This window comes from Schistocerca cancellata, chromosome 5 (assembly GCF_023864275.1).
Source record: "Schistocerca cancellata isolate TAMUIC-IGC-003103 chromosome 5, iqSchCanc2.1, whole genome shotgun sequence".
NCBI classification, from domain to species: Eukaryota; Metazoa; Arthropoda; class Insecta; order Orthoptera; family Acrididae; genus Schistocerca; species Schistocerca cancellata.
This window is the reverse complement of record NC_064630.1, coordinates 588,455,874-588,470,888: the sequence shown is the minus strand read 5'-3', so window position 1 is coordinate 588,470,888 and position 15,015 is coordinate 588,455,874. Positions and strand designations below refer to the sequence as shown.

General features: G+C 38.3%; 1 protein-coding gene across 1 annotated transcript in view; it reads right to left on the bottom strand.

Moving 5' to 3' along the window:
• Positions 1-15,015, bottom strand: part of LOC126188703 (carboxypeptidase B-like) — a 185,566-nt gene that overhangs the window by 16,351 nt on the left and 154,200 nt on the right. The gene's annotated exons all lie outside the window — the stretch shown is intronic.

Here is a 15,015-nt window from a genome sequence, read left to right as displayed (position 1 = left end):
GCTCAGAGCCATTTGAACCAAATCGAACAACTTATTAAAGAATACGAAAATAAAACCAGCATTTCGCACAAAAAATAATGTGAAACAAAAATCAGATATTGGAAAATGAAGGATTTTTTTTTTGTAATCCAGACATTTACAAAATTTCCTACGACGACTGAACATATCTGTATCTACAATTTTTAGTTCGTGAGCTACCAGATGTTTCGTAAACACATCGCGTGACAAAGGTCCATTTTCAGTATGTCTAGCTATTTTTCGGAAATACTGGGTTTCGGTGCCTATTTAATTCACTTATTTAACACCTGGAATCTTTAGAAGACAATTTTAGATTTGATACGTTAATGACACGTTCTGCAAACTGTTGACTTTTAGTGGTTGTTGGGGCTTGTTTCAGTTGAGGTAACTATTCGATTTTAGCTTTCTAACAAATTTGGAATATCTAATTCACTTGCGTTACTGAAAAAACCAGAAGATGTTCCTGTGCCACCTACTGCAAAGCTAGACTCATTTGATGTTAATAACCTGTTTTCTAACATTGCTGTTGCTGAGGCAATGTAAATTTTGACTAGATGATTACACAAAACCAGAACAAATCCAGGGGAGGCAGAAGGTATAGGAATGGCATCTGAAACATGCTTAAAGCAAAATTATTTCCAGTTTCAACAGGCTTTGTATAGTCAGTCAGATGGGTCAGCAAAGAGGTCACTATTTAAACTTTCATATGTAAATGAAACTATAGGGAGCTGGCACGTCTAGGGTATACGTTAAAATAAGTTTGTCAATCAATAAATGTATTATAAACCCCGGTCAGGCCAAAGGTACAATATAAGTTATAGCTGAAAACAAATTGTAATATGTTCTGATTGTAAGTAGAAAGGACACCGCTGCTATGTACTGTCACCCCACAATCATGGACTACGCCAATTTACAGTAGGGAGGCAGTTCTATTGAAAATTATGCTGGTTTACCTATACGATTATATATTTTGTTTTTACTGTCTCTTTTTATCCGTTAATTCACCGAAGTACTTTACGGCATAGATTAAACCTCGGCATGCCCGCTGCAATGAAGCCTGTGGAGCTAGCAAGAAAAGATGAAGAACATAAATTTTCTTATGTTTGTAAAAGCTCCTATGAGATTTTTCATCCATCTTGTACTGTCAGTCTATTCCTGTCCATGATAGAGAGAGGACGTAGATTTCTGTTTGGTTCACTAACAACGTGAAATACATTAATTCCTCTAGTAAAAAGTAAACTTCATTTACTAGTTCCTTATTTCAACAGATCTATCTGTCTTCGTTACCGGTATCTGCAATACTTCGAAGAAGTAAGTAATTTAATCGGAGCAAGCTGGCCGCCGGACATAATCTTCAAAGAAATTGAGGAGGTAAATAACTTCAACGCTCGAAAAACTATCGTCTAATAATCAGATTTTTCGTGTATGTGAAACAAAACCATAAGCCTGACCGGAGTGTGCGTCACTGTGCGTTAATTAGCTGAGACACACGCTCCGGAGCAAACTCACTAATGTTGCACCTCTGGTTCGGTGCCAACAAATTTCCATCGTAATTATTATTCTTAAACTTGTTAATTAATCAGTAGAACTGACCACCGTTCCCTGGACGGTGCGAGAAAGATTAGACAGGTGCAATAATTAAATGATATAAAACATGTTGTGTAACATTCTATTGCACTAATTGGTTTTTTTATTTACTTTGTTTCATGATTGGGTAAAACATGTTGTGTAACATTCTGTTGCTTTAATTCGTTTTTATTATGACTGGAATAACATTGTCAAGAGAAAAGCAAGGACAAACATTACATGGCATGCATAAATTACAAATGGTTAATCGGAGGAATTGTACCGACAACATTTAAGGAGATCGTCTATAAGGTAGGAAAGAACTCCAACTTATTGTTCACTCGACTGCGCTTGGTAACGCCACGATCAAAAGTTGTATCAGCACCTTACCTTATCCAGTCATAAACCCGAAACATTTTTTAAAAGAAATAGAGATTTGCGTTAGCATTAATTTGAATTTTAATTCAATTTTATTTTATAATTTTATCTTCAAAAAAAGATTTATAGAATGGAACCAGCTAAAAATGCTGTATCGACTAATGAAAGCAGTGAAGAGATGCAAAATTTCGCCGTAAGTGGTGCTACGACAAATAATATGACACAGAAAACGTCGATCATATTGACGATATTACACAAATTTAGTTTATGCTGATGACAAGAACGTCTTACCTCATGACGCTACCGTGCTCGCTGTAGACGAGGCTACTTCACAAATCTCACCGACGAGCATTTTCTCGCGTGAAGCCAGTGGAAGACGAGCTCTTGCGGAATCAGTAAATTTCGATTTCTCCACGTCACTTTCAAATGTGGCGGAATAAGACACGGTAAGTACACAAGACGGTAATGCGTCATCAATCTATTCAACGCAGGACGTGTATAAATGCCTCATTGATGGTTCAAATGGCTCTGAGCACTATGCGACTTAACTTCTGAGGTCATCAGTCGCCTAGAACTTAGAACTAATTAAACCTAACCAACCTAAGGACATCACACGCATCCATGCCCGAGGCAGGATTCGAACCTGCGACCGCAGCGGTAGCTCGACTACAGACTGTAGCGCCTAGAACCGCACGGCCACTCCGGCCGGCGTGCCTCATTGACCTAATGAAACATTTATTTGATAATTTTTCTACACAACGAACCGAAGAACTTGATGTAAAATTTCGTGATTTTAAAAATGAACGAAAGCAAACATTTCATGGTTTTATGAATGACGTATCACAGAGGTCAGGTAATTTAAGACAAAAGCTACTTAATGACCTTTCTAACGATTTAACATGTAAACTTGCAGATTTAGGGAGAGAAATTACAGGTGAACTTATTCACTGATTTGTCTCAGGAGATAAACAACCTAAATCAGAAAGTGTCATCTATAGACGAGATATAAGAAGAAATGGCAGGTAAGCTAAAGATCGTGAATGACGTGCACATTTACATGCGAAAGGCTCTCTCGAGAATTTGCAAAAAATTATAAACTATGAAAATTGAGTATTTTATATTTAGGTGCTAAGTTCATAAATAAAAAAGTCGGAAAGGAGGTAAAGAATTTAAAGGACAGAGAAGAAGCTTGAAATGCCTGATAAGGGAACGGACCTCGCACAGAAAGTCATACAAGAGCACAAAGCCGAAGTCGAAACAGTTAAAGAGATAGTAAGGGAAAGAGAAAACGAATTGATTGCTACCGACTGTGCTAGGCTTAAGGGCAACGGAACAGATGTTGCCAATGATAATAACAGTTGCGCAAACATATCCAGAGTACAATCATGTGCATACGAAAAATGCCACGGTGGAAGCAGACAACACTGCATGTCTGTTTTGTTAGTGAAGGGCGAGGGTCTGCTACGTCATAGGCAATTGCCGAATATTTCAACAGAGGATAAGAAAACGAAATTCATAGCGTTTATCAGAGCTTTTCAAAGCGTGTTACCGCACAACTGGACAGAAGCACAGAATATCCGGTTCGTTGTGGGCAATAGTTATGGCTGAGAGATGTCATACCTATGAGTTATTTGAACGAGCTTTCTTGGACAAATATTGGTCCACAGACGGCCAAGAGAGGCTATGTCGAGAGGTTTTCAACCCACCACCACCCAGTAGTAAACATGGGGGACTGAGGAAGTAATTTGAAAAATACTTAAACAAAATCAGGTATTGGGCAAACCCAGTTTCCTACGTGTACGTATTGAAACTACTGAAAAGTCGCCTGCCCGCCCATATCAAGGAAAAGCTGATCACGACACCCGAAAATTATTAGAGTATTTCTTATCCGTATTCGACTCGACTGTCCTGACATATGAAGAGGGGCGTCGCAACCACAGAACATTAATACAAAGTGTGATCCTCCGCAAAATAGTCAACAGCAGAATGGAAACGGTGTCAATAACGAACACACTTGACACCCTTATGCCCCGTGCAACAACAATAATACACGACATAATTATGGTAGCGTGGAAAACCAAAAGCGGAACGAGGTTTCAAAGAAAATCATAGACAGAAATACAGTAGACCGGCTTACGCCGAACAGAGTGGCTATGGCCAACAAGTTCACAACACACCCCCACCAAGTGGTAATGACTAACACAGCAATTGACAGAAACCGACCGCAAATATACCATCCGTCAGTCCTCCACCCGGTAGTTACAATCAACGGAATAACAATTATGTATCCAGTGGGGGTCAAGGTTAATTATAATTTAATTCCAGGGCAATACAGGATACGAACTGGCGAGGTCAAACCGACAACATAGTTGAAGTTACTCACAATGAAGAGCGTAACCTCCATTCAACCAGGAAAACTCGAACAGTTCGCGATAAGCCCCCATTCGCAGACCAATAAAAAGGGTGGAGGAGTGCAATTTATTTTAAATTAATTTCCAGATATGATTAAGGGGTAGATACGAAAGGACAACTGTGTCGGGAAGAAGTAAACAAATTAAACAAGGACAATGAGGGGGCAGTGCAAGCTGTAATTAATGTCCGGATATACCTACCTGTGGTAGCTGACGTGGGTGCATCGACAAATGTGATATCAAAAGGTCTGTTTAATGAGCTGGGAAGACGATGTTATACGACAACTTTTCCTGTGCAGAATTGTTTTATTCTGATCGCAGTGGGGAGCAAGTCAAAAGTAATTAAACTTTAGGCATAAATACCCATTACCATCAGCAATTTTTACCTAAAGTGCATTTTTCCGGTAGTGGAAAACTGCCCTATTGGTATGACTAATTTCTGACAAGTACAGACTGATATAGGGCGAGGAAAATGTATCTTTACAATCAATGAACAGAGGTTATCAGTAAGTTTACTTAAAACCATGACAATTGAAAATACACTCAAACTGAATACTGATATCAGAGTACAATTGTCATGCCCAAACGTACCGTTTCTTGACGCACGAAACTGTGAGCAGCTGTCTGAAGAAGATATTAATCCAGAGACTGTCCAAACCAAGGCGAGGGAATGTGCTTGTTTGTCAGATAATCAGAAAGAAGAGTTACAAGAAGTAATGCTTTGATATGCACTAGTACTTAGAAGGTGCCCCAGGGTAATATAGAGTTACGAGCATAAAATGGACGTTTACCCACATGAGACATTCTGCTTTTCTTCATATCCAACTCCTTGGGCAAAAAGAGAAGCTATGAAGAAAGAAATTGAAAGTATGAAAAATTGGAATATCATAGAAACCTCCTATTCCCCATATTGTAGCCTTATTTTAGCTATTGCTAAACCTAATGGAAGTGTCAGGCTTGTGCTTGACACCCAAAGTATAAACAAAATCATTGTACCTGTGAGGACACACCCTAAAAACCTTGGAGAACAGTTACCGAAATTTCGCAATGTTAAATACATCACTATAACTGATTTAAAAGCGTCGTATTCGCGAATATCATTACATGAAGATAGCAGGAAGTACACAGTCTTTGTGTTGGGGGCGGGAGCTAAGAATTTTTTATTTTGCTGTTCAACTTGAACATGAGCGCGGGTGTTTTCATTTTCACACTGGACAATGTTTTGGGATCATAAAGTCTCAGTAGCATCACTTTCTATGTTGATGACCTGTTAGTAGCTACACCCACATGGGAAGAACGTGTGAGGCTTTTGGAACAGGTATCATAGCGATCTGCAGAATATGGGGTCACAGCTAATTTAACGAAGTCGGAGTTTGGAAAAAAAATTCCTCGGTCTTATTATATCGCCAAAGGGTGTACTACCTGATCCGGGAAAAACTTGATGTGATCAAATATTTGCCACCACCACAGAATAAAATACAGACATATTTGGGTTTTGTTAAATTTTTTAGAAAATTCATTCCACATCAGTTTTTGAATAGCGATGCACTGCTGAATATTTTGAGGAAAAACAGTCTGTGGATATGGTCCAATCAATGTCAAGCCTTACTACGTACAGACATACTTCACCAACTGATATGCCACAGGATTTTTGCTTGAATACCGATGCATCTTCACGGGGACCAGGAGTATGTTTATCTTAGATTGCTGAAGGTGATGGAGAACTGACACCTAAGACAATCAGTTTTGTTAGTCGAACACTTTCTGAATCTGAGCGGTCAAATTCAATGACAGAGCTCGAAGCTCTTGGGGTTATTCTGGCATTTAAGAAATCTGAGTACTACTTGTGGGGCAAGCACACCAAAGTCAACAGTGACCATCGAGCACTTCCGTTAACGTGCAAATTATTACATCAGAGTCTAACCAGGTGGCGCAGGTTTTCAGTTTTGAAATCGTATACATGAAGGTACACTAAACATAACCGCAGACGCCTTCTCAAAGTTACTTCAAGGTCCCGATGAATTCCTAGAATTCACAGAACAGATTTTTGAAACCCGGGTTCTGCTTATGCAGGATAAGACGCAACAAGAATATTATGTACAGATGTGTAAGAGTTTGGAGCAGTTGCTAGAGGGAGACCTGAAATGGAGAAAGATAATTTTTAAAGTGCCTGAAAATAACGAAGAGAATTTGAAGAAATTCTACACTCTGTACAACGGAGTCCTGTTTCATCGGCATACATCAGATCAAGAAGAGTGGTGTGACTGTTTATTGAAAAGTTACGTTGATGATTTCATTTTGTACACTCACAACTTATGGGGTCTCTATGAGGCTACCTAATTCACCAGAAAGATAAATATATACTGCTATTTTCCTAACTTGTGGAGAAGAGTTCTCCAGGTAAATCGGAAGTGGTGTCCTTGCATACTGCCTGACCCTATCCACAAGGGAAGGTAGGTGTCAAATATTTTATTGCCTTGTATGATGTTTTCACAAAATGTGTTAAGATGTATGCAGTGTGGTTTGTGACTGCAGGTTCTATTATTAAGATGATTCCAGAAGATTATTCCTGAGAGTAGGGAAGCCACAGATATTGTTAACAGACAATGCATGGTACTTGATAGGCAATAGACGGTAGGGATTTACTAACACAAATAAGATAAAACAAATATTAGTAACCAGATTGCCAACCCAGGCAAGCCCAACAGAAAAGGTATTCAAATAATTTATCAGGACTATACGTAGCCATACACCCCAGAAGCACACAAAATGGGTTGACTTTGTCTCCCCATTTCAACAAATCACTGAGAACTTACCACACACTTCAACTGGTTTTATATCTACTGACTGATGTTTAAAAGGGGAGAAGTCGACGAATAGGTACCCAGGGGAGAGATGTCACTTGAAGAAACAGTACACCAGGCTTTGATTAATTTGGAGGAAAAGGCTGAATACAGGAAAAAGTCATATGACAAAAGATTAGGACGCACTGTACAATTTCAAGTAGGACAACATGTATTACTATGAACGCACCCTAAATATACGAAATACAGGAAGTTCAATAGTAAATGGCAGCTTTTGTACACTGGGCCATTTGTAATTACTAAAATCCCAAATCTGGGTGCGTACAAATTAGCCTACCCTAATAGTGGAAAGGACAAAGGACTTAATCTACTCAAGGATCTAAGAGAATTTGTACACTAAAAGGATTGGACAAAGCCCAAACCTCACTTGAAGTACTGTAGATGAACAAATGAAATACTTCAGTAAAATATGGATGTAATAACTGTTTGCTTAGTTTTAAGAGAAAATGTTCATTTTATTTAGTTATATGTTTTTAAATGGAAGCAACGTAAGTGACAATAATTTAAAATTCTGTTTAATGTCGAAACGCTATATGAAGCCTGAAAATCAAACACGATCGCAATGGCGCCGATTCATACGTACATTTCCGAAATCCCCAAATACAGTGCGATAACGCATTTGACATGTAAACACGTTAAGTAGCATTACAAGAGGGAGAGGACACGCAGGCGTAGTAGGAACTAACACATAGGTCAGCAACCTCAGCGCACGCACAGAAACCGTTCAGTCCAGCACACTGTTTAGCATACCGGATGCAAAGCAAACTGGACATCTAGCCACTAATAAGCTATGTGCTGGAGGTTTTATATAAGTTAATTGCTATTACAATCAATGAGTCTACACTATAAGAATAAAACTAATATAGTAAGGAGGTTTAAAATAAGACAAAATTTACGGAGGAAGAAAGAATAACTACAGAAACCTATCTACACACTAAAATAGTATTTACAGTATATACAAATTTAAACTGTAGTTGTACAACGAATAAAACACTATAACGAAAGTATCTGTATCCGATGAAAGAAAGGGTAATTGCAGAGCTATGGTCACATTCTGAACAAACTATGAGAGATAGTGAGGTTGAGCCCGTCTACAACAACACTTAATTGCTGCAGGTGTAATCGTAGTATAAATATGGAAGGAGTAAGAAAGGTAAGTCGAAACGGCGGACATGCTCAGAATATTTCTGCCCTTATAAAAAAGGGATTGGTTTTTATAATTAAAGATGAGTTGATTAATTTACACATACAGGTGCTTAACGTAAAAAGAAAACATATGTGTGCAGAGAAAAATGATACGTTAGTTAGCCATGGAGCGACTACATTCTTAGTTTATAACTTATTGTTAAGTTTCTTTTTCAGGTAACGAGGCAAGGACACGCCCTGGTAAAGGCAAGAAGGAGAATTTAGGTAGCTGGTACCAAAGAAAATGGGCCACACCCGCAATATCGCAGTTGAGTAATTATACGTATAGAAATATGTGTACGAATGACAGTGCGAATGCACGTGTTTATATGAAGAGATTACAGTACGTGGAATGTTATTAAATGGAGCTTAGGTCTGGTACTATTAACGCAAAAAGGGACCACACTAGTCAGACTGCATATTAAAAAGTGCAAGCTACTGATGTGAGCGCCAAATATGAGCAGTCGTGATGCATTTACACGGGATCACGACTTATCGGAACGTTCTTCTCCAATGTTTTCTCGGCACAAACTACGTAGTGACGTATTTCAGCATATTATGTACACAAGAGTGGGATCCTGAAGATGTGGATATATGTCAGGTACACTGAATTACTCTCAGTACAGTGACTTTCAGGCAAGTAATACTGGTATCTTATAAGAAACTGTACTGTCAGAATTCGGCAATTAGCTCAGCAAACACTAAGTCGTTTCACAAAGATACAAAGAACACTCATTGTGTGATGGGTAGACGATAGATTTCAGCAACAGTTAGGAAAAATGCTGATTTTCATTCCGTGTCACCATTCCTTCTATATCAGTAGACTCATTCCTAGTAGACTTGAGAGAGGCGGTGCTAAGAGTAGCTATGTTTTATTGTGTTGGTTAACGCGTAATGAAGATTTCTTCTGTTTCGTTAGCAATTTGGATTCACAGACGTATGAGTCAGACGAAATGCGAGGACATTGGTTTATGCATATCATCAAACTGTATAATGTATATAGTCCTTTCAATCCTGAATTTGAAAAAAAACAGTTTTAATTGTTATTTTATGTAAGTTGATACTTTTTCATGAACTCAAATATTAAAAGAGTTACCTCCTCATGACAAATCTGTAAGAGACAAGCTGCCTTTGAGTGGCCAGAGAAAATGTCAAACATTGTGTATCTAAAGTGTCATAAGATGTTATATGCGTCCTAAGGGCGAAAATTAAATCTTAAAGGACGTACTGTGATATATAAATGTTATTTTCTGCACGAGTTACAAATATTATAATGGATCTAAGTATGAATATCTATAAATTGTACCACATGTGTACCCGACGTGTCAACAAAAAGTAGCTATAGGTTTATGTATGCTTGGGGTAAATCAAATTATGTTGAACTGCATTGCTTATTTTGTATATGTTATGTGAAACCACATACGTACTGACAAAACAGACACCAAGAGGAACTGTAAAAAGGTTACATTTACGTGCGTTATAGTGAGTGGAGGCGCGGTTGCTTACAATTAGTCAAATTCTTTCGATTCGTTTTTAGCGGCGAGGGACACTGGGCTTTGCTACAAGGCACACATCAGATGAAAACGTTTATGGACTTACTTAACCGAAATTTGATGAGATCTCGATGTGCTGCCGAATGTTCGGGCTGGCCTTGAAGACTGAAGCACGTGACGCACGAGTGGTTCCAGTATCAAAGGTGGAGATTTCGGGCGTTTCCGTTGCATCATCGGAAACTCTCAGTCACGCTCTCGCCTATACACACTATACTATAGAGCATCTCTTGGGAATTTTGGCGACATGAAATTCGTCGTTGTCTAAAAACTGTGGAAACAAACTGTTTACTCTCATTTTCAACATACCCTACGTCACGGCATGGACTTGGAAAATTAAATGTTGAGAATACGTAAATAAAACTGTAAAATAAGAGAGAGATGTCACGTCTAGGTTATACATTAAAATAAGATTGGCCATCAATAAATGTATTTTAAATCACGGCCAGGCCAAATATACAACATCAGCTTAACAGAAAATAAATTTTAGTACGTTATGCTACATCCAGAAATGGTACTGCTACTGTGTACTGTCGTCCAGTAATTGTGGACACCGCCAGTATAGAGTAGGGGCAAGGGGGGGAGGGGCAGTCCTATTGAAACTTGTGCTGGTTTACCAATATGGGTATATGTTTTTTTCTGTCTATTTTTATCCATTCATTCGCCGAAGTAATTTAAGGCAAAGATTAAAACGTGGTATGCCCGCAGCAATCAAGATTGTGGAACTAGCGAGAAAAGAAGAACATTAATTTTCTTATGTTTGTAAAAGCTCCTATAGGATGTTTCATCGAACTTGTACCGTCTGTATTTTCCTCTCTATAATAGACAGAGGACGTCTGGCTCACTCATAATGTGAAATTCTTGTAGTAAGAAGTCAACTTCGTTTACTAGTTCCTTATTTCACCTGATCTATCTGTCTGTTCAAATGGTTCAAATGGCTCTGAGCACTATGGGACTTAACTTTTGAGGTCATCAGTCCCCTACAACTTAGAACTACTTAAACCTAACTAACCTAAGGACACCACACACATCCATGCCCGAGGCAGGATTCGAACCTGCGACTGTAGCGCCTAGAACCGCTCGACCACTCCGGCCGGTTATCTGTCTGTGTTACCGGTATCTGTAATACCTCGGAGATGTATGAAGTTTAAATAGAGCAAACTGGACGCCGTAACATCTCTTCAAAGAAGAAGAGAAGGCAAATAACTTCAAGGCTCGAAAACCTATCCTCAAATGACCCAATAGTATATGTGACAAATTTTTCGTGTATACGAAAAATCATAAGCCTGACTGTCTGGAGTGTCTGGAGGATGTGAATAGGAGGGGCATGGGGGCAGCACACAGTTAAGGGTTGGGAAGTTACAAAATGGTTCAAATGGCTCTGAGCACTCTGGGACTTAACATCTGAGGTCATCGGTCCCCTAGAACTTAGAACTACTTATACCTAACTAACCTAAAGACATCACACACATCCATGCCCGAGGCAGGATTCGAATCTGCGACCGTAGCGGTCACACGGTTCCAGACTGAAGCGCCTAGAACCGCTCGGCCACACCGGCCGGCCGGTATTACATGCATCTTTTACGCAAAACACTAATTTTTTTATCACTTGAAACATGTTAAAATTTTGCAGATTTAAATAAAAAGAAACACCAAGGTTTACACGAAGTTGCTGAGATATGTAGGGTCTCATCAACTTCGTATAATCTTTGGTGTTTCTTTTTATTTAAACCTGTAAAATTGTAACGTGTTTCAAGTGATAATTAATGTACGAAAATGAAACCTAAAACAATTTTTGTTTGTTGTTGGCATTCCCTTAATTTTACATGATAGCGTTGTGAAGGCCCTCAGTACATTATCGGGTGCTGGTAGCTTGTGACCTGCAAGTAAATTATGATATGTGAATTTCGACGGCAAGTTAACTCATCACTTTATATCTAGAGGTAAGTTAGACGTGCTAATTTATTTCGCGACTGTATTTGCGATTACTTACATTTAGCTCTCGCATATCTTTCATCTGCATTCTTTCATGTTGTTGTAAAGCACACGTAAAGGTAACACATGTTTTGCAGATCTTCGTTTGTAAATAACACCCATCAAACTTCGCCAAAATACAGTACCAATGTTGTTGTTGTGTGTCTAGGTCACTGTTCCTCCTATTCTCTCTCTTTTTTTCTTTCACTGTGTGTGTGTGTGTGTGTGTGTGTGTGTGTGTGTTTGTGTACGTCTGTGGCTGTGTGTGTTTGTGTGGTCTTTTCTGTAGAGTTCCTTTAATATGTTAAGCAGTGTGCCTTTACATATTGTAGTGTAGACGTTCATAATCTGTTTCTTTTGCTAATGCCTTCTATAGGTAGAAGTTATCCTGTATTGTAAGTTTATGGTATGGACCGAGGATGAATTTTAGTATTTTTAAATGTTCCCAGTTTCGTTGAGTGACGGTTGTGAGCTATTACGCGTCGAGCTAATTTTCTACGGAAGCTGTTACTTTTTAGGGCTCTTTAGTGTCCTGAATGCCTTGTTTTAAAGTTCCTGCACGTTTATACTGTATACTGACTGGCAAGTGTTGCATGTATTTGTTGAATTTATGTGAGTGTTTTCGGTATTCTGAGCTTTTTCCATGTCATGTTGTCTGTCCTGTATCATATTTCCCTATTGTTTTTTTGTTTTATGTTGGCTATGCTGTGAACAATTTTGGTATTGTAGGTGAGTATGTGCCACTTCATGTGCGTCTTGTTGCTCTGTTATGTTGTGCATGTTGTCGTTGTCTTTGGAGTTATATTCTTCTGTATTGTTGTGCAAGGTCCTGTGTGCATATAGCCTGTTCATTCCTTTTCCTTTTACATATTTCTTGGTTTAGTTCGTTAATCAAGTGGGTATCAGAACCACTTTCTGTTGTTATTTGTTTCATTGTGCTCAGCTCTTGTGGTTAGTTCAGTCTGATTATCGATGTTGTGTTTAATATGTGAAGTATGAATTTGAATCTTACTCATTTATGTGCCTTGGGGAGGTTTTATTGATTGTGAGTGGTGGTGCTCATGATTACCGGTTTACAATTACTGTTGTCAAACTTTTTGCTGTGAGATTTACAAAATTTGGTCTGTTTCTTAACAAGAGAATTAGTAGCTGCAGAGAAATACGGATTATCAGAATACACAAATCCACATCATCTACAACACAGAGCATCTGAAGATATCACATTCAAGATGCAAAAACAAAAACTAAAACTATATAATGCCATTCTAACAAAGTCCATTCCAACAATGTCAGACAAAAGCAATATAATGCTGATCATGAATTAAAGGAAATACATAGATAAAACACTAGATTTTCTGAAGGACAACGTTACCAAACTGTTCACTGACCCAGCAGCAAGGTACCACAGAGCAATTCAACAAACATTGAAAAATATTAAAAATACAGTCAAAAAAGTCTAGATAAAAAGAATGACGTCGAAAATCCAAAACACTCCTCCTAAATCCCCTGTCGAACCTGCACAAACAAAATATTCTTGCATTTTAGTAAATTAAACAATCTACATCAGAAAAATAACTAGGCAACCAACTATACGCGCACACTGATGAAATAGCAGCCATTCTCAGGACTGTAAAAACACAAAATGTAAACAATTTACACCGAGAAATTCAATGTATATTAGAAACAAAAACAAAAAACACACTATATTTTCTAGCTCTCACCATACAAAGAATAAACAACATTCACGATTTCCCAATATTTAGGTATACGACAACCATGAGCTCCACCATTCACAATCAAACAAGTGAGAAGCAGGTTTCAAATTCTCACCCACAGATTGAACAGAACACCCATAACCAAACTGAACTACACTCAAGACGTAAATACAGTGAAACAAATACCAACAAAAAGTGGTTATGATACCCATATGATTGACAAACTAAACCAACGAATATATAAATGGAAAATTAATGAACAGGCCACAGACACACAAGACCTTGCACAACAACACAGCGAACACAACTTACAGACAATAACAACATCCACGACGTAACGGAGAATTAAATCACACCCTTACTCACCTACAATAATAAAATGGTTCACAGAAAAGGCAACATCAAGGAGAAAACAGAGACCCTAAATACGGCACATGACATACAAAACAACACAGAAAATGTCCAAAACACAAAAAAAGCACACATATAAATTCAACAGAGCAAGGATACTATATGAACTTATGAGTCTATATGTATAGGACAAACATGCAGGGATTGTAGAACAAGATTTTCAGGACATTACAGAGTTGTAAAAAGTAACAGTTCCCATAGCACATTTGCTGTCCACCTGATAGCCTAAATCTGTCTCCCAGGTAAAATGGAAACATTTAAAAATACTAAAATCCGGCCGCAGCCTATAACATAAACTTACAATACAAGAAAATATCCACATACAGAAGGCATTAGCAGAAGCAAAACACATTATAAATGAGTACATTACAACATGCAAACGCACATAATTTAACACATTAAAGGTAAAGACGACACAAACAGCTAAACACAAAAACAAAAACCAACATATTCACACACACACACACACACACACACACACACACACACACACACACACACATACATACACACACACACATACAAACACGCTAAGAAAGAAAGGGGGGAGGGGGGCAAGGCAAACAAAATTCAAATTTTGGCGCCAGGCTTTCTTGACGAACTGTGAACGCCAACTGAGACTAGACACACAACAACAACTTTTATACTGTACTTTGGTGAAGGTTGATTAGTGTTATTTCCAAACGAAAATATGGAAAATATCTTCAGTGCTTTTGTATGCTCCACAACATTTCAACAGAATGTGGATGAAAAAAGATTTGCGAGAACTAAATGTAAGCAATCGCAAATACCCTTACGAAATATCTTAACACAATTCAGTTACGTTTGGATATAAAGTGATGAGTTAAGTCACCAGTGAAATTCACATTAACATGACAAGCCACCAATATAATAGAAGGTACAGAGGACCCTGCGTAACACTATCATGTAAAATTAGGGGAAT